General features: G+C 36.8%; 1 protein-coding gene across 1 annotated transcript in view; it reads left to right on the top strand.

Moving 5' to 3' along the window:
• Positions 1 to 9,431: 9,431 nt before the first annotated feature.
• ATPCL (ATP-citrate synthase) overlaps positions 9,432 to 21,480 on the top strand; it is a 102,903-nt gene continuing 90,854 nt past the window's right edge. Inside the window, exon 1 of the mRNA XM_067776788.1 lies at positions 9,432 to 9,586. The gene's annotated coding sequence lies outside the window, so the exon portion shown is untranslated. The remainder of the gene's footprint in view (positions 9,587 to 21,480) is intronic.

Here is a 21,480-nt window from a genome sequence, read left to right as displayed (position 1 = left end):
AGTACATTTGGCAGGCCGTGGTTCTCAACCCGCCATCTTGGAACCGGACGCACACATATATTTATTAACTTCCATTCACCTCTTCGGGTTCACTTACCCACCGCACAACAGGAATCCCACCCAACCTTGGACCGCTCGCATCGTGCAACCTACTCTGCGGTCACCCTAATGCCATGCTCCATACTCCCACTTACCTCCTCATCATTCCATCCTTACATCCCGCCCCAAAAGAAATTAGCCAGCCATATTACTTCTCTTTTCACTTCAATAACGCATTTTTTATAAACATAATCTTAAAATCTATACACGAATGGAATAAAATCTTATACAAAAAATCAAGCTTCGTTTATATTCAATAATATTTTTCTTCAAACACCTTAATTTATATATATACATATATGTAAATTTTAATTTAACACATATGGGTTCCTTCTTCGCAAAAAAAAATGTATATCCTTATGCAAACATATAAAAGTAAAAATAAACGTATTACAAACAGTATTTATGCACGCGTAAACAGGCCTATAAATATTATCAACCTAAAAAGGATCAAAATGCGCACATGAATTCCGTATAAAAAAAACTGTATGACAAATGTTCAAATATATTTCTGGGTCTTTCTGTCGCCAAAATCACCAAATTCTTATCTACTCAAGTGGAGTTATATAAAAAAAAAAGAGTTTTAAAAGACACCCTAATGCCTGCCTAAAAGAGCTCTTTTATGTGGGGATTGGGGGGCTTATTGGTGCAGGGTTCATACCCTCTGCAAAAAAAGGTAAGACAAAAAAAAACAGCTTAATTAATCGTTCTGGTATATTTTGTGACTCATAGACGCCTTACAATTTTATAAATTTTGGTTTAATCGAATACTACGTTTAAGACTAAAACGGAAAAGATTTATAGTGACTCGGATATATGTCCATGCACATCAATGTAAAATTCATATTTCATACAGTTTAAAATTTGGGATAAAAAAAAACAATTCTTAGACTACCCTGACTCGTTTGTTAATTTTCTATCTACCATAAAAAGCTTTTGTACAAATTACGTTATGGTGAACTTTTTTGCTGAATGCTATAATGAGGTAGGTCGCTCCAACGTTAGGGTAAATGGCTAGGTGAATAAACAAATCCAATTGGACGCAGCTTTCCGAGACGCACATAAAAGGATTTATTGGTGATGAAATTGCAATACCAAAAAATGTGATGAGATGCAATTACGATTTACTTGATGAAAAAAATGTTGTAGGGTTTTGATAGATCGGAGATCGAATTGTATCGGATTTGTAGGCAATGACGCTGAGTTTGTATAAAATGACGTCGAATATGTAGGAATAATATGGACTTTGTACAAAAACGGTGTTGATTTTATAAAAATGGTTGATACTCGTAACAATTTTGATGTTGAAGTTGCAAAAAGAATTGTTGCATTTGTAAAATTTGATACCGAATTCGTAGAAATTCGTAGTTTTCGTAAAAATTCGTGATTTGTAAAAATTTTGATTCGTAATAAGTGTGATTCGCAAAAAATGTGATTCGCAAAAAATGTGATTCGCAAAAGATGTGATTCGCAAAAAATGTGATTCGCAAAAGATGTGATTCGCAAAAGATGTGATTCCCTGGCGCTTTAAAAAGGCTTCACTGGCCACCTCCGGTTCCCACTACGAGAATTAAATCTCAATTAGCGCCAATTAAATTCTTTCATCAAGGCTCCAAAAACCGATTTGGCGTTCACGCGCCTTATGTCACACATACATTCATATTATATTGCCCTCATACCTACTCGCAATATAAAATGAGTATCCACAAAAATTTAGTATTTTAATCAAAAAAAAAAAGCAGAGATATTAAATTTTTAGAATTTGGGTTTACGCAAAAAAAACTGCTTGAGTGGAAATCTTCACCCAGGAAAATCCGTGCCTGCGGATTTATTGAAGAGGCTGGTGACCGAAGTCAAAATTGAGGTCGCGTGAACCCCAAACGGCGCGAAAGTCTAGATGATAATAAAAAATCTTCATAATTTAAACACTCACCAGGTAAACAAATATTCCACCTCCTTATGCAGCAAGGAAATCCTGTCCTGATGGTTGGATGCAGCGTCGTCCTTTTTCTTTAAAAATTATCGACCGAAACCGATTTTTTTTTATTGAAGGCAATTTGCCTTATCAAAACTTAAAAATTATTGCTATCGGCACTAACCTGATCCTTTCTGGATCTTCGCGCACAGGGAATTTTAAAACTTTATCACACGCAAAAATCACAAATGTTTTTTTTTTTTTTTATAAGCGGAGCGCGCACTTTAGCCCGATATGCTGCTATATTTTACTTTCCTCTTGTTCACCTTCAGTTACCCCCTTTTATACTATCCGAACCGCTGAAAAGAACCGTTTCCTTATGCCGTTTCCCACGGTCTTTCTTTTGTCTATTGCAATCATAACCACCCTATATCTATCCCTGTCCTTATTCTCACCATATCATGCACGTCAATCTGGCAATCTTCAACCTAAAGCTTTTTTCATCATTGTGAACTTACGTGAGTTCACCATGGTGTTTTTTTGGGACATTTTCATTTGACGTTTCTCGTGTTTACCTTTTTGGTAAACACAATTTCTATAATTTTCATTATGTTAAAATGTTGATGTGCTACTAAAAAAAAATATCGAGAGAGGTTTCCACGACGCGTATTAATCTCGAGAACATGGCCACGAAGGCGAAAAAAATAAAAATTGTATCTCTGTCCGGAGATATTTGCAGTGGAAGTTGGTGATTTTCATGTGATTGTTGTTATGTTGGGTACCCAACAAAAAAACGGTCAACATAAGTGCTTTGCGTGGATATAGTTTTGGTCTCCAAACCGGTGTTGGACCCACCCAGGGTACTATTTTATAAGCGCAGCAGAAGGCCGCCAACGCAGAAAGGTGTTCTGCGTAACCCTACGGTGGATACCACCCCTGGTTTAGGAGGGACCCGCTGGTAACTTTTCGGTTTTTTGTTCTTATATTCTGAACGAGCCAAACATTTAGTATTGCTGTTTTAACAGCGTACTCCACCTCAACATGTGAGGCTCTCTGCATCAAAGCGGGCCAAGGTCTGCATAAAGCCCAACGCGGGGACGACCCACGCCCTGACAAGCAATACAATCAACACACAAGCACAATGGAGTATGTATGTATGTGCACTTGCGATCTGAGTGTCATTCTCTGTGCTATAGAGCGTGTTACTGTGTTATGAGCACCCTGCAAAAATTGTTGGATTACGTGTTCCATTTTCTTCATGTTGGAGTACTCTAACAATACTCCTTTGCAATGCGTTTGCGGAACACCATCAGCCGATCATTGCTCGTTTTTTAACGACCGTGATCACGACACGATTACGATCGAACAGAGTTGCCAAAAGTAAAATATTGCATACAAATAACTGATAATAAAATTTTACTATGGCAACTCTGATAAAATGCAACCGCGCACTGGTTTTATGTACACATATTATATTAGTTTCTTTATTCACGTATGCGTATGCGTATTATATTAGTTTCTTTATTCACGCAAATGTAAATAATATAAGAATATTCGTAGTATAAAATATAAAAGTTGTATTGCCCCTCTTCATTTACTTTCATTTTAAATTAAATTCACATCGATAATTCTTTCCGACACAATTCCTCTTTAGTACTTTGGCATATGATCCTCTGTTGTTGTTGTTGTTGTTGTAGCAATGTTCGCCCCACCTAAATAGCCGCGACCGATCACAAATTGTCATCAATATCCTCTAACGGGAGTCCAAGGAAACTTGCCGTTTCAACAGGGGTGGACCATAAGGAGAGGGGTGTTAGAGGCGTTGGTTCCACATTACAATTAAAGAGATGGTTGGTGTCATGTGGGGACACATTGCAAGCAGGGCATACATTTTGTATGTCGGGGTTGATTCTGGATAGGTAAGAGTTTAACCTGTTACAGTATCCATAACGAAGTTGAGCAAGAGTGACACGCGTTTCCCTGGGGAGTATGCGTTCCTCTTCTGCGAGTTCTGGATATTTTTCTTCAAGTACTGGATTCACCGGGCAATTCCCGACATAAAGGTCCGACGCCTGTCTATGGAGTTCACCAAGGACCTGCTTGTGTTTTTCCGCTTCATACGGCTGGGTTCTCAGGTGCCGTATTTCCTCAAAATGCTTACGGAGATGACTCCTTAGGCCCCTAGGCGGTGCTGGTTCGTCAATCAGATGTCTGTTAGGATGCCCAGGTTTCTGGGTATTCAACAGAAACTGTTTGGTCAGCATCTCATTTCTCTCCCTGATGGGGAGTATTCTCGCCTCATTATGCAGATGGTGTTCTGGGGACATAAGAAGACCGCCCGTGGCGATTCTGAGAGCAGTATTTTGGCAGGCCTGTAGTTTCTTCCAGTGGGTGGTTTTTAGGCTTGGCGACCATATGGGTGACGCGTAGCACGTAATCGGCTGGCTAATTGCTTTGTATGTGGTCATGATCCTCTGTGGGTGCTCCATGGAGTACTACAGTGAAAGTACTTTGGAAAGTACTCTCACGTATGTACTCTATGGAATACTCACAAACAAAGCGAGAGTGGGGTCACCTACTCCTCTCCTAGGACATCGCAATGTTAATTGGAACACATTTTTTGTATGAATACAGATTAGATTTGGAGCAGTCCTATACTCCCAAAGGAGTATTCCTTACATTATTTATAGAGTACTCACGTTTTTTGAAGGGCATTTACCAGTTTGAGCGGCATTGCACAGTCAGCTTTGTGCCATCGAGTGTGCCACTGTGTTATAAATTAATCGATAAGTGTGCGTGTGCGTGCCGCCCATTACTGAGTGTTAACACAATAACACAGAACAGTGCTGTGTTACTCAGCCTTAATTTAATATGCAAATGCAACAACAATGTGATAAATTCTTTGAAAGCATTTGGGTTAAAGCCCTGGAAAAGTTGACGTATCCATATCCATATAAAAGCCAAATTAAACTTCCTTAAGCTGGAGACATTGGTGCTTTATCGGTAACCGTATCGGTAACCTTTTAACAGCTGATTCGACCAACCTTATGAGAATCAATGCAATCGATTATTGGTGCCGCTAAGGTCGTAACCGTATCGTAGCCAACCAATTGGGTTTTGGTTTACCGTCGTACCGATAAACAGCTGATTACGTTAGGGATACGGATACAGCGATACGACATACGGCACCAATGACTCCGGCTTTAACCCTAACGCCATAGTCGTAACCATACCCATATCCATAACCATCTCAATGTGATCGATTAATGATGCCTTAACCTAAAAATCGTGAAAATTTCATAAAAATGATGAAAACGCAAAAAATTACAAAGATATTCCACAAAAAATAAGTATCTTAGTCATATCGTATCAAAAACAATGAAGAAAATCTAAAAAAAGTTATTAAATTCACCAACTCAAATATTTTTAGGTTATGGATATGGCGAGAAACCAAAAACCAATTGATTGGCGATGGCGTTAGCGTTATGGTATGGCACCATTAATCGATTATAATCCTTTCCATAAGGTAGGTTCGATCAGCTGATTTATCTGGTTATGGTTTTATGGTTATAAGTCACCATTAATTCGCCCTTAAAACAGCTGATCCAACCAACCTTATGGAAATCAATGTAATTGGTAAATGGTGCCATATCATAACGCTCTAGCTATAACCATACCATAGCCAACCAATTGATTTTTGGTTTTTCGCCATATCCATAACCTAAAAATATTTGACTAACACCCCTATTATGAATTTTCATACGATAGACGATAAACGCTTACTAGCGTATCGTAAAAAATCAAATTTCATATTGCGATTTCCACACGCCCGATAGATGTACTATTGGGAATGACAGCAGTTTTGTTTACAAATTTTTGTGAATCTATACGAAACAGATAGCAAAACAAAACAATAACAATAAAATGTTTTCTGCTACCTATGCGGCCTCTTAAACTCAAATGAACAAATTGGCGAAACTCGGATAGAGGCCATAGAAAGAAGAAAATTGAGAGATGCTTCCAATCTTCCTGAAATGAACTATACACTGACATACTAAAATTAAAAAAAGTTTAATAAAAAAAAAAATAGATTTCAGAGTATGTCTTAACAGAGGTAGAGGGCAGTTTGCGCGCTTGTAAAATTAGGTCGTCAGCCCCAAATATTTTGAAGGTTTGTTCCACTTTAAGGCTTCTTGCCCAGGGTGTTGCAACAGAGTGTTGGGAATGAGTCTGATTCTTTTGGATTTTGTAATAATTTTATATTTACTTTTATTTAACACCCCTATTATGAATTTTCATACGATAGACGATAAACGCTTGCTAGCGTATCGTAAAAAATAAAGTTTCATATTGGGATTTCCACACGCCCGATAGATGTACTATTGTGAATGACAGCAGAGTTTTGTTTACAAATTTTTGTGAATCTATACGAAACAGATAGCAAAACAAAACGTGAATACCAACAATTCAATTGTCTTGTACATAAAAGCAAAGAGGATAGATTTTTTTGGATTTTGTAATAATTTTATATTTACTTTTATTTAAATAGCTCCCATGGCTCCCTTATTGTGCAAAAATTTATCAACGATAGCTAGCCTAGAAAACTGAATAGTTGATGCGATAGTTAGCATATGGCAATACCATGATAAACGGTAACGATCGGGTTTCACACGGTAGAATTTATTTCATCATACGGTATAACAGATTGCAAGCGTTTATCGTGTACGTATGAGTTCATAATAGGGGTGTAAGATATTTATTATATGTGGAATATGTTTGTAATGTTTTGCGTTCTCTTCTTTTTTTTTATCAAAATATGATGATTTTTAGGTTAAGGTACCAATAACTGATGCCAATAGGTACGGTTAAGTAAAAATATGGTTATGACTATGACAACTTTGCCAGGCCCTTTATACTTGTTCCAAAAAGTGCAATCCTTCCTTTTTATACATCACCTTTGTCGATTTGTATTGCACCATGGCTCAATTTTATGATTGGTTAATCTTATCAGCTGAATTAATGTATTCATTGTTATAGCGTAGGGACTGTCAAAAAGATATAACAAATGTAAAATGTAACCATCACATTGAAAATCATTCACTGCCCGTGGTGGTTAATTTTTTATTTAAGGATAGTTTCACATCGCTTAAAATATTTTATTAGTAAATGCATCTTATTAAGCCGATTATTTTTCCACAACACACAATATTTGCAAAATCTTGTTTTCTCTCCATTCCATTCGCCTAATACCGACAAGCAGATTTAGCCAATCTGAATCAGGATGTTACTATACAGGATGTTACAACCAGATTGTTGAACCATCTATTACACATAACAACCAGGCAAAATATGGTATGGTCCCGCCCATGATACAAAAAAGAAGGTAGTTCCACTCAAAATTTTTTGACGTATTTGGGGATTTTTTAAGTTTCATAATGCTTGTTGTTTTGCCAGAAGCGTTGCCATGCCGTTACTGTTTAAGGCGAAATTGTGGGTTTTCGAGATGGAAATTTCCTTTAGACTGAAAACGCAACGGTTATCTGAGATATTGATTGAGAATACAGTAAAACATGCAATTTTATTGAAAAATCGTGGATAATGACTCATGCATTGGTTAATGACTCACATCTTTATGGCAGCTTGACCCCTAGACAGAAAAAAAATAAAAGAAAAATCCTGTTGTTCTAGCATGGCCCTATTATCATGCGCCTACAGTGGAAATTTCTCAAGGCATGTTGAGAAAAAGTGTACATCCAAAGTCTGCACATCTATGCTAATGCTAAAAGGGCACAGAATGTGTATAGGCGGGGCTGTCCCAAGGTGACTCCTGGTACAACGAGCAAAAACACTCTCATAACTAGTGGCTAGCCTGCAGAGCTACAGGGTAATGGTTTCCCTAAAAAATTGTTTAACAATTCCCTCCTAAAGCGCAACGCTTGAATTATACAATAAATAAAAAAATAAAAAATGAGGACTTGTAGGCAATTTATTGAGAAATTGCGTTGTCGGTTTATAAGGACCTCCCTTGAGCAGGCAATTGACAAACGTGATGTTTTGTCAAAATGTTCTGAGCAAACGTACGGACACTTAAGAAGGCTATATTCCCTTGCTTTCCATACTTCGATCCATGTTTTTTCCACCAAAACAATTTTCGGGAGCTCGAAAAACTTATTAAACACCTTTTATATGCTGATATTTCGTGTTAAAATATTTCCAAGGCATGGGGCTCATTTTTTTCTTTTTTATTTAAAATACCGGCAGCGATTTAGTTTAGCACCCCCGAGTTCGGGGTTTAACTTGGTATCAAATGAAAGAGGGATTTCTCCCGATCACAAATATATATATTCTAAAGTGCGCAAACTTATAATTTAAAAGTTATTTGTTGTTAAAGTTTGCAAATTTCTATACAACTTTTATATGTGTATACGTATATATATTTTATGACATTACAAATCTGTGCTGCCATATCTAAAAAACGGAACAAGTGCAGAATCGAAAAATAACTTTAGTCTTTATTAACAAAAATTTGAAAAAGCTCTTTTTTGCATTCGTGAACGAGCTGATATTACCTTATAACTCTTATGTTTATTGGTATGTTAGCCGATCCAACACCGGTTGCGCCATGCACAGTAATTCTGCGTAGAACAACTTTCTGCATAGGCGGCCTTCGGCCGCCTACACGGAAAGGTGTTTCAACTTCTCAAAATGAGTAGTAAAAATATATATTTTCCTTTTTCTTTATTAACTGAAAGTTGGGAAGGTAATATTTATATTTGTTTTTTTTTTGTTTATGTGGCAGCACAGCTTTGTAATGTTATCAATAAAATATATATATATATATATATAAATGTGCATGCGATTGATTTAATAGAAACATTTATAATAAGTAAAAACAATGCAAAAATGAAATGTGAAATGTACAAAAATGCAATTTAAGTTTATCGTTGCCAATTTATATAGATATGTATGTGGATTAAGGTTTTGAAAGATATGTAAATTGTAATTTAAAGTGCTATAGAAATTTGCTAAATTTGCAAAGTTTAACAACAAATAACTTTTAAATTATAAGTTTGCGCACTTCAAAATATATATATTTGTGATCGGGACAACTCCCTCTTTCATTTGATACCAATTTTTACCACGAACTCGGGGGGTGCTATTCTAAAATTTCCCAAAATACCTATGAAAGTAATTTAGTCGTATTCGTTAATACGAAATCCATCAAAATTACAAAAATTCGTAACATTTTTCAATCTGGTAGCTTGTTTTTGGTGAAATTGACATTGTCCCCGCAAAAGACAAGTGGCTAGCGTCACACTAAATGAAACTACCTACATTTTTTGTATCATGGTTCCGCCATGCAACCAGGTGACAGCGTCCGTTGTGGCAGCACTGGTAAATTGACATCGGCAAGAAAAACCCAAAATCATTCCTGTTTGGCTTTTGTCTGTGTTCAATTATCCAAGAAGTGTTTTTAAAGATTATTGCACATAGTTGGAGGATATCGTAATAAAAACTAGGAGCAATAAATAAATTCGAATTGGAAATTCGTTTTGAACGTGAATTTCAGTAGTAAGTTAACATTTAAAAAAATATATCAATGTTAAAAGTGAAACCATTGCAGGGAAACGGGGAAATTTTTGAGCTGTGGGCTGATTTATATATTCAGATATGTATAAATAGTGTAACCAGCGCCACTTGTTTTTCATGTTTTTAGTAAATGAGGTATATACATACTTACATATTTGGTATGTGGTCTTGGTGTATGCGAATATTTAATATTCTGAGCACTTTAAACCATGTAATAATCCATTGGAATGGTGATATATGCAACAATACGCTCTAACAATTGAACAAAGCTAGATTATGCCCTATTCATTAAAGTTGCTTAAAGGTGTGCTAAAAATTGTTTATATACATACATATATCCATATATACGAAGAAGATGATCGATCCAACTAACACTAAATAAATAAAGCATAACAAAAATTTGACAAATATCGGATTCGTTTTAACAAAAGAAAGCGTCCACTAATCTCTACATCAAATTTCATAGAAAAATCTTATATTTTATCTGGAGCACCACTTTCGATTTCAACGGGTACGATTTTTTTTGTATGGAAAGTGTATATATTAACACTGCAACGTACCGTACCGATTGCGCCACTTCCAAACAATGTCACTATTGATTTTACTCACTTTCTCTTTTATGCATGGATGTATGAATGTGTCTGAAGTGTGGTTTATCAATTTCAAATTTCATATATCATATCTTTATTAAGTGAAATGATAACAACCTTACTGACTAGATTTCAGGTTAACTTAGTTCTAGTTTAACAATAGATAACACACTCCCAAATCCCAAAATAAAAAAAAGATTTATAATGACAGTCGGGTTACGCCGCAATAGGCCGAGGAGTTCCGGTTCATTAACCCCAACAAACATATAGATTAGAGAACGATTAGAAAACGATTCAAATTCTGGTGTATTTCCCTAAGGTAGAAATAAGGGGATAAGGGGACTTTCTTATCGATATGTTTTTGTTGTTGTTGTAGCGATAAGGTTGCTCCCCGAAGGCTTTGGGGAGTGATCGATGTGATGCTCATTTGCCGGATACAAATCCGTTACGCTCCGGTAACACAGCACCATTAAGGTGCTAGCCCGACCATCTCGGGAACGATTTATATGGCCACGTTAAACCTTCAGGCCATCCCTCCCTCCCCACCCCCAAGTTGCATGAGGAGCTTGGGGTGGTCAGAGCCTCGTCTGTTAGTGAAACAGGATTCGTCGCGGATAGGTGAGGTTGAAAAATGGGTTTGGAGAAGCTATATATTGCGCTGCACACCTGAAGGGTTGCGCTACACGGCCCCTTGAATCTGGTATTTTAGTCGCCTCTTACGACAGGCATACCTTCCGCGGCTGTATTCTGACCCCCTAACCCACTGGGGTTTGATTTTTGTTATCGATATCGAGAAAAGGGTTAGAATTCTAATCGACTCGGTCTTAATATCCTCGGAGGTGTATCGCGAAAGAATCTTTTTCAATTATTAGATCTTGTGGCACCTCTATTCAAGAATGCAATCTCACAAACAGTTAAAGCAATAAAGTAGATCTTACATGATTGCTTGCTTTTGGTATGATTTCTTGCGCCTTTTCTCATAAAATAGTAACACATTCTTCATTTTACCACTTTTTAATAGAATACTACAATTCGGGCAAAATCGAACGTTTAATACCCAACGCACGTAACTTGACAAAGACATCTTAAAAGAAACACGTATATAATTTAATACGAAATGGAGGCAAGGTTGTAAGAATCTACATTTTGTGAGTGTGGTTGGCCGATCGTCCGTGGCTTGGCTTTTCTTTGGTGTGATATATGAGCGGTCGGCAATAAAAATTAAAAAAAAGTGACAACTTTCATGTAAGGTTTCCATGAGTTGTCCCATTTTTACTGAATTATTTTTATTTTTGTATTTCTCATTTTACTGATATGTTGATAAGTTTTTCTTTCATTCACTCTTGAAATAAATCCATTTTTGATTGCTTGCCGTTCATATGTAAGTCTCCTACATTTATAATAGTACATATCGTTTCCCTAATGTCGAAGGAGGAAAATGCAAATATCGAGCTCGTGATGCCATACTTTACCACAGGAGTGAAGTGCATTTAAACTACGAGCATGTTCAGATGTTGTCCATACAAATTCATCAAACTCGATTTTGAAAAAATACGACCTCCATAATAGGGAGATGATATGTGTACAGTTTAGAGGTTTACGCCGATTACTTTATCGGCGGCGGCGGCGTAGGCTCTTTTATATCAGAAACGATATAATATAGAGACATTGCATAGACGAAAAATCGTGTGAGGCAAGCTTCACAAAATTCTAGTAGGTCACATTCACCACTTACCACAGCAGAATTTGTTAAACTACCACTGTCTGTATTTGTTATTTAATAATTATTTGTACACTTTTTATTCCGCTAATGTGTTCAGAATTTTAACTTTTACTCACTAAAACTCCAATCAGTGTATTTCTGTGCTTAAATTATGTTAAAAATTGTGTTAAGTTTTTGGTGTGGTGAAAGTGACCTACTAGACTTTTGTTACGCTCCGCTGCTTTCCACCGAAGTTCGCGCATGCAATATCTTTATATTCAAAAATTTTTGTTTATATACCGGCGACGGCGGCGTGGGCGGCGCGCCAGTGTTCTTACTTTAAAAAAACTTGATCTGTCTATTTAAAAAAAAAAATATTTAGGAAAGGTTTGGTTTGTAGGTTTTAAGGAAATCAACGTTTTGGCCACTTCGGAAAGTTCCGGGGTTTTACTCAAAATCTCGCAGATCGTTCAAACATTTTCAGGAGTAGCTCCTTGCGGAGGGATTGTCCCTCGCTCACTTCAGATTGGCTTCGAACCTTACCCCAGTCTGTGGAATTGCTGCGTCTGCTGAAAAGAAATAGAGATACATAAAATGGTCACACTTTTGTCTGTATATCTCGTGCAAAGCGTAGTTTCACATGGGGTTAACTCCTAATAATCGTCGCGAACAAAATTTCTTTAAATCATTTGTGGCTCCTTGGCGGTCACGCACAAAGGCGACTTACGGTTGCTATTAATGGTCCATTAACACTCATGACTCGCGTGGCACAGGGCGCCTCCAGTTTTACGGCTATTTTTAAGAGCTACAATTCCCGATGCGCGAACAGTAGCAATTCCGACCACCAGTCGCTACCACGCCTCCAGGCCCTCACATAACATGCCATCACAGATACTATAGGATTACGACTTCGAACTCAAACCTTCGCCGACGTCATTTTCCTAGAAGCTCTAGGTGTAGCTCCGAAGACTTTCCAACGGATGCTTTTGTCGCATTATGCTGCCGAGCTACACCAGAGAAACACCTTGAAACATTAGGAAGTGACTATTCGGCCAAAGATGCCGCCCTCGAAATTATAAGCAGTCTAAGTGGATATCATTGGGTAACACATGGGTGAAAATCGTATAATCCTTGGCGCTTCTATATTTATTTATTTATTTATTTGTTAGTCTACATATTTTACAATCAATCAGACTAAATATGAATTAATGAATGAACATAAATGCGGATTACAGTGTAAAATTAACAAGTATACATAGTGAGCAAAATTATATTATAAAATATGTATATACATATATTATTGAATCAGTTGTCGGGATGGACTGTGATGCCGAGCAACGGAATTGATTATCAGTGCTGTCGGAATGGACGTGATTTCGAGCAGCTGATGTATGTTTAACACACAATAGAAGGGCTGCGATGTGTGGGAGGTTGGAAAGGACGTGATTCCAAGCCACCCGCCCAAAGTAACTATTGATTATTAGTGCTGTCGGAATGGACGTGATTTCCAGCAGCTGATGTATATTAACACACAATGAGTAGGGCAGTGATGTGTGGGAGGTTGGAAAGGACGTGATTCCAAGCCACCCGCCCAAAGTAACTATTGATTATTAGTGCTGTCGGAATGGACGTGAATTCGAGCAGCTGATGTATATTTAACACACAATGAGTAGGGCTGCGATGTGTGGGAAGTTGGAAAGGACGTGATTCCAAGCCACCCGCCCAAAGTAACTGGAGCAGGTAACCGATTTAGTTTAACATGTGATTTTGAAACAGTTATGAGTTCAAGGCAGTGAGTATATATTTTTTTATACTGTAAAGTGTGTCGCAAGTATCAATACTATTGCAGTGATTATTGAAATCTTGACACAGACAACGAAGAGGTTCATGCATTTGAAAATTCGATCTACATGTATTTAAATATAGCGGTTGGAAATACCGAGAGGGCCTAAAAGGGACATTAAACATCACCTCGCCAAGCAGAAATGGACTGTTTATCATCCCCCTTAATAGTTTTACCATAAATAAAACGCCAAGCATCTCCCTACGGCTCTGTAGTGAAGGCAGCTGTAAAAGTTTTAACCGGCTGCAATAGGGCGGTATGTTCCTTGATGGATCCCAGGGCAAATGATTTAAAGCAAAGAGCAAAAACTGCTTCTGGACCGATTCCAATTTGTCGCTATGAACCTGATAACGCGGGTTCCAGATAATGGAAGCATATTCCAATATAGGTCTTACTAACGATAAAAAAAGAGTTTTAGTGACATAGGGGTCATTGAATTCCTTTGACCACCTTTTTACGAAAGCCAAAGTGCCTCTAGCCCTATTCACACACGATTCGATATGTAATTTGAAGTCCAGTTTAGGGTCCATTATAACGCCAAGATCAGTAAAGTTTGTGACTTGCTTAATGATATAATCGCCTATCATGTACTGATAGGTTTTAAAAGATTTCCTCGTAAAACACATAAACTTGCACTTCGGTAAATTTAGTGACATGACGTTCACGTCACAACACTCAACCAGATTATTCAGATCCAATTGAAGAAGTGCCCTATCTTCAGGTGAGCGAATGGGCATAACCAGTTTGACGTCGTCAGCGTACATCAGCGGTATGCAGCGCTTCAAAACATTTGGGAGGTCATTAATGAAGAGCAGAAACAACACTGGACCAAGGTGACTGCCCTGTGGAACTCCAGAAGATACATTGATGAATTCAGACAAACAATTGTTAAACACAACGGTTTGCTTTCTACCTACCAAGTACGAAGAGACCCAAGAGAGAAGCCGTGATGGAAAACCCAATCGATCGAGTTTTAGTAGGAGTAAGGAATGGGGAACTTTGTCAAACGCCTTACTGAAATCAGTGTAAATGACATCAACTTCGCAGTTCGTCCTTAATTTATTGGATACGAGGGTTGTGAACTCCAGCAAGTTAGACACAATGGACTTACCCCTGCAAAAGCCATGTTGAGACAGGTCCACTGCCGAAGATACTGCAAAAGCCAGTTGATTTGTGACAACTGATTCAAATAGTTTTGGAATAGCACAAAGTTTGGCTATTCCTCTATAGTTCGTGACACAAGATCTACTCCCACTTTTATAAAGTGGTATTATAAACGACTCCTTCCACTTCTTAGGGAATATCCCTTGCCTCAAAGAGGCATTAAATAAGCAGGTAAGGGGTTGACAAAGAAATTGAGCGCAAATTCTGAGCACAACAGTCATCAGGTCCACTGGAGTAGGAAATTTTCAGACTTTCCAGATGCCTTAGTACCTCATCTGTATGAATATATGGGATACCTACTGAGTTAAGCGAAGGTAACATGTATTGATAATCCACCGGAGGGGAGTCAGGGATAGTCGAGTAATTAGATTTAAAAAAGTCAGCAAACATATTTGCAATCTCAGAATCAATACTGGAAATCCGATCGTTATACTTCATTACAGAAGGAAACCCTTTAATTTTTCTTTTGGAGTTGACGAAGGAATAAAATGTTTTTGGATTGGAAGAGATCCGATGCTTAATCTTCATCAGATAATTCTTATAGCATCTTATCTGTAGCCTGTTGTACTTAAGGCGCAAGATGGAGTATGCAGCATAGTCACTATTAGAGCCAGATAATTTGAAACGCTTGAAGAAGCGTGTTTTTTTGTTTTTTAGATAATATAATTCAAACCTTACAAGGACCCTGGATAAAATTTTTAAAATGTAGGCCTAAGTTTTTCAGACGTTTGTGTTCACAACCTTGATTTCAATAGTCTTCGTTAAACCGAAACGATATTTTATAATGAAAATCGACCGATTTTATGATATAAAAGCTGATTATGGATAATTAGTTGCCTCTAACACCCCTCTCATTATGGTCCACCCCTGTTGAAACAGCAAGTTTCCTTGGACTCCCGTTAGCGGATATTTATGACAATTTGTGATCGGTTGTTGTTGTTGTTGTAGCGATTAGGTTACTCCCCGAAGGCCTTGGGGAGTGTTATCGATGTGATGGTCCTTTGTCGGATACAGATCCGATACGCTCCGGTAACACAGCATCATTTGTGATCGGTCACACCTATTGGTACGTTAGGGTAGTAGCACACACGGTCATTAGTTCGACTGTTTTGGGAAAGCTTTTGTTTCATCACTTTGAGTGTTCTTGCGAAAGACAAAACCTCTTCTGGTAAAAATATGTGCCTACGTATTCACATATGTAAAAGGAGCGGTAACGTGTAGGTGATATTTAAATTTGGTTGACAGGCTATAATCAATGTGATTCACTCCAAGAGACTAGTTTTGGATAGGGCCGCAAACTTTAGGAAATGCCAAACCGGAAAGCTTTCATGTTGAAGGATGAAGTGTGAAAATCAAAATTAACATTTCAGACGCAATTGTATAGTTTCGCAAATAAACAACAGATGTTTGAATGTAGGCCCAAGTGATTTTTCAAACCCTTCTCATACGTACATATATCCTCAACTTAAGTATGAGGTAATAATCAGGATTAAGGATAAAGGATTTTGCATCACTGATTTCGCTTATTCTTTCAGCCAATCGCAATATAAACTTTTTAAAAAAATCGGCACTTTTTTGGGTAATTTTCTTTTTTACCAACTTGAGGACAATTTGAAAACATATTCGCCTTGGGTAATTTTATTTGAATTCATTGCTCTTTATTAATTTAAAAAAAAAAATGTGAGCAAAAGTGAGCAACTAAATTTTTTATATAACTTTTCTTTTAGTGTTTTGTTTTAATAACTTTCTGAGTTGGTTGATGCAAAGTCCGTGTTAAGCTAGCATTGAAAGTTCCTGTTTTTTAAAATAGCTTTTGAACGTTTGGAAAGAGTTAAATTTCCAATTAATTTCTTATAACTGGCAGTGATGCGCATCCGTAGATACCACTTTCGCCATATCCGACCAATTTTCGACATGAACAATAAATGGCGTAAACAGTCTTAAACGAGTAGAAAATATAGTCACGCGCCGGACGCCGCCGCCGCCGCGCCGATATTTGTGAAATTCGGCGGCGTATATCTCTAGAACAGTTATGCTGATTTTTTTGTATCACACTATCAAACCGAAACTACAAATCATGGCTAAATTTTGTTCATTTCCCAACTGGTCCAATTCTTCAAAGTACAGTTAAAATATTTTTTTATAACAGCTTTGCGTAGTGGTGGTTCCGACTTTGTACTTGTATATTTGGAAAATAAAAATATTTTATTTTTTTTAATTTTATTTATATTCATTTGAAGTTTTTTATAAACTAATTAAAATTTTCTTTTTGAAGTATTTCAAAAATATATTCGGATGTTATTCGAATAAAAATATTTTATTTTTTTTAAATTTCATTTTTATTTATTTGGAGTTTTTATAAACTAATTAAAATTTTCTTTTTGGAGTATTTCAAAAATTTTCATCTTCAAAATAAAACTCAATTACAAACAAAACAACAACAACAACAAGTATATAACAAAATAGTTAACAATATAGTACTATTTTTAATGTAATGCCGATATCTTCATTACATTACCACTCAGATAAGTGATAGTGAAAAAGCAAAATTAGTGGAATCATTTTTTTAGTCGTTGTGTAGAAAGTCCGCACTATAAATGTACGTCCACACCGGTAACGAAATAGCAAAGTTGTGTAACAATTGTTTTAAAACAATTGCAACTTGTTATACAACCAAGTTATCTAATTCCTTCGATCTTTACCGACAACCTTTGGGTAACATGTAACCTGCTATAAAAACAGAAAAAAAGTTACACAACATCGTGTTATACAACATTTTTTAGTTGAATTTCTAACAAGTTACACAACATTGGTTATATAACTGTTTGTAACACGTTTTGTTACTGGTGTGGACGCACCTTAATGTATTTCTCTAAGGTATACGGTTAGAGGACGATTTGCGAAACTGTCGCAAATTATAACAAAAAGGGGACTTCGTTCTCGATACCGAGAAAAGGGTTATAATTCTAATCGGATTCTAACTTCAATTTCTAATGGGTTTATTTAAATCAGCGAAATTTTCATTGTTTCATTTTATCGAATACTTTTATTTGGTTATAAGCTTATGTATTAAGAAGGAACATATTTCAAAGGCTTTTTCTATTATAATAAATTAAACCCGTACTTAAAAATTGATCTCAGCCTTGGTTGGAGGTACGAATGAGGAAGCGTTTTCTTCATGTAATGCAAATAGCACTTTAATAATCTGCTCACTTTCCTTTTTTAACTCTTTTGATTCATTTTCACTTACTAGTACTTATTATTATAAATAAAAAAAAAAAAACTTATTTCGTAACTTATAATATTTCCACACAGCTTTTCACTATTTTTATTTTGTTTGTATAACACTGAGGACGAGTGATCATATTGGCACCGATTTAGTTAGTTAGTATAAATAGTAACAACGAGGAAAACATACCTTTTCCATTCAACTCCGTATATTTATTTCACGAAAAAATAGATCTTTTATTCCGAATTTTTCCCTGCGGCGCTTTTTATTTTTTTTTAAATAGTTTGCGTTTATTTTATAAAAAACAGGCATGCTTAACCAACGAACCGATATCACTTCGTTACGACAATTAACGTTAATAAACGAAACAAAGTCATTTCGTTTCGTTTATTAACGTTAAGAACGTCAAATTAACGAAATGATTTTGTTTCGTTTTCTGCCCTATCAAAACGAAATCAAATCGTTTATGTTGATTATTAATTTCAAACTATGCTGGCAAAGCTGATTGATGGCGGTGTCATTAAAGGTGAAAGCATTAGCCAAGCTGATTGCAACTTTTCTCATGAATTTTGACAGTACGAACATTTCTCAGAGTATTTTTGACATTACCACCAACGAATTACACAAACAAATTACATGGAGTTTGTGTGTGTATGTCCGCTCGCTGTTACCACCTTACGGCTTCATCATGGCTATAGCATTGCCAGTACAATTCAAACATAAAGTATCACGTTTTTGTTAACGCTTTTAGCGTTAACGAAAGCTTTTCGTTTCGGTTAAAAACGAGATACAATTTATCTTGATAATTTCTTTATCGATATTTCGAAGTGTTTCAACAGAAACGGTGGAAATTTTTTGATAAACGATTAGCTTAACGTTAAGGTGCATCCCTGATAAAAAATTTAAAATAATCGATAACTGTGACAATAATCATAACATCGCATTTCTAGTGTTATTCGAATTATTTTACAGTCGAATTCTAACCTAGTTCTCTAACCTAGTTTTCGATTCGAAATGCATTAGAGAACTACATTAGAATTCTAATGTAAAATTACAATATTTCTCTAACGTTAGAAACTGTGTTTGCTGGGGTGTCGCGAAGCGGCCAAAAGTCAAAAAAGTTCATGGATAGATATTTTTATAAAACTTTGACAAACGATAGGGAATACATCCATTTAATCATTTCGAATAGAATTTTTAATAATAGACTTGCGCGCTTTTAGCAGCACTTCCTCAAATATGGAATTCTTTATTTGATAATGTTTCCCACGTTTTTCCATAAAAAAGGTAACTGAAACAAACTTATATTCAGAGCTTGTTAGTAAATGTAAATATCTCAAACGAATTTTTCATTATATTTGGAAGTTTTCCATACATGGCAATTATACTTTTTAAACGGTTTTATTTAGCTGGCTGGCACGAATTTTGTAATTGAAATTTAAGTAACTTCCCGATAAGCTACAAGCTTGAAAATCGGAATATAGTTCAGAACCCGATGACAATGCAATAATAAGAAAAAAACTCCGATAGGTGGCGCATGGATCGCAATATTTCAAAATATCGTATTTGTGGTCCGATTTGGTTCATATTTGGAACACATTATACATCTATATATATAAAAATCAAATTCTGTGTGTGTGTGTTCGCTATGGAAACGTATTTCCCACACTTGAATCATCACCAAATTTTGGTTATAGGTTCCTTCGATCAACGGGAAGGTTTTAGGCTAAAAATAATTTCGATATATAAAAGGGGCATATCACCTCCCTTACAAATGGAATCTTTGGTACTGCATAACTTTGAAGGTATACATGCCAGAACATTGAAATTCAGTAAGGAGTTATGTATATGAGGTCAATCCCTAACACCACCTAGAAAGTGTGGAATTGGGAAAAAGGGGGCGTGGCACCTCCCATACAAATGGAATATATCATACTGTATATCTCTGTATGTATTAATGGTAGGATAATGAAAATTGGTAAGGAGCTATATGAGGTTAGGCCCTAACACCTCAAATAAAATGTGGAAGGGCGAAAAGACGGGCGTGGCACCTTCCCTACAAATGGGATTTTTCAAAACTATGGCTGTCGTACAAACTTAAGTTATTTTAACACCTAAAGTTTGACTGCGTTGTTGAGTTTGGCTGCTATGCCTTTTGGACGTTTAGTAATCTGCCGCCCGTTAAAAAAATTTGTTATATTCAATCTATCTACATCTTCCATCAAAATAAAATTATGTGTTTGTGTTCCCTATGAAAACGTGTTTCCCATCTCCCAAAAATTATCATGTTAACAAAATCAATGATCGCATTCAAAACCAATTTCCTGCTGGAGTGACGAAACATAAATCGATCGTCACAGTTTCAGATGAAGATAAAATTGTGAATTATCCAATTGAATTTCTAAACTCTTTAGAACCACCTGGAATGCCTGCGCATATATTAACTTTGAAAATTGGCTCACCAATCATGGTGGAATTTAAACCCACCAAAATTGTGCAATGGAACCAGACTGCGTTTAGAAATTAATGCCGGATGTAATCGAAGCAACAATCATCAGCGGTGGAAGCAAAGGTGAAGGATGTGCTCATACCACGGATCCCAATGATTCCTACAGATTTGCCATTCAATTTTAAGCGCTTACAGTTTCCTGTACGCCTTGCTTTTGCAATTACAATCAACAAAGCACAAGGACAATCGCTTTCTGTTACAGGCTTAAATTTAGAGAGTCCGTGCTTTTCCCATGGCCAGGTATATGTGGCTTGCTCTAGAGTTGGAACGCAAAAAAATGTGTTTATCTTTGCTTACCTACTTACTTAATTGGCGCTTAACCGTCTAAACGGTTATGGCCGTCCAACAAGGCGCGCCAGTCGCTCCTTCGCTCCGCCAACCGGCGCCAATTGGTCACACCAAGGGAGTTTAAATCGTTTTCCACCTGGTCCTTCCAACGGAGTGGGGGCCGCCCTCTACCTCTGCTTCCATAGGCGGGTTCCGATAGAAACACTTTCTTGGCCGGAGCATCATCTTTCATTCGCATAACATGGTCTAGCCAGCGCAGCCGCTGCGTTTTAATTCGCTGGACTATGTTGATGTCTGCGTATAGCTCGTACAGCTCATCATTAAATCTTCTTCGGTACTCGCCATCGCCAACGCGTAGAGGTCCATAAATCTTTCGAAGAATTTTTCTCTCGAACACTCCCAAAGCCGCTTCATCTGCTGTTGTCATGGTCCATGCTTCTGCCCCATATAGCAGGACGGGTACAATAAGAGACTTGTAGAGTATGATTTTCGTTCGCCGAGAGAGGACTTTACTTTTCAATTGCCTACCTAGTCCAAAGTAGCATTTATTG

This window comes from Eurosta solidaginis, chromosome 3 (assembly GCF_040869045.1).
Source record: "Eurosta solidaginis isolate ZX-2024a chromosome 3, ASM4086904v1, whole genome shotgun sequence".
Taxonomy (NCBI): domain Eukaryota; kingdom Metazoa; phylum Arthropoda; class Insecta; order Diptera; family Tephritidae; genus Eurosta; species Eurosta solidaginis.
Note: the sequence above shows the minus strand (reverse complement) of the source record. Positions and strands in the feature narration are given on the sequence as shown.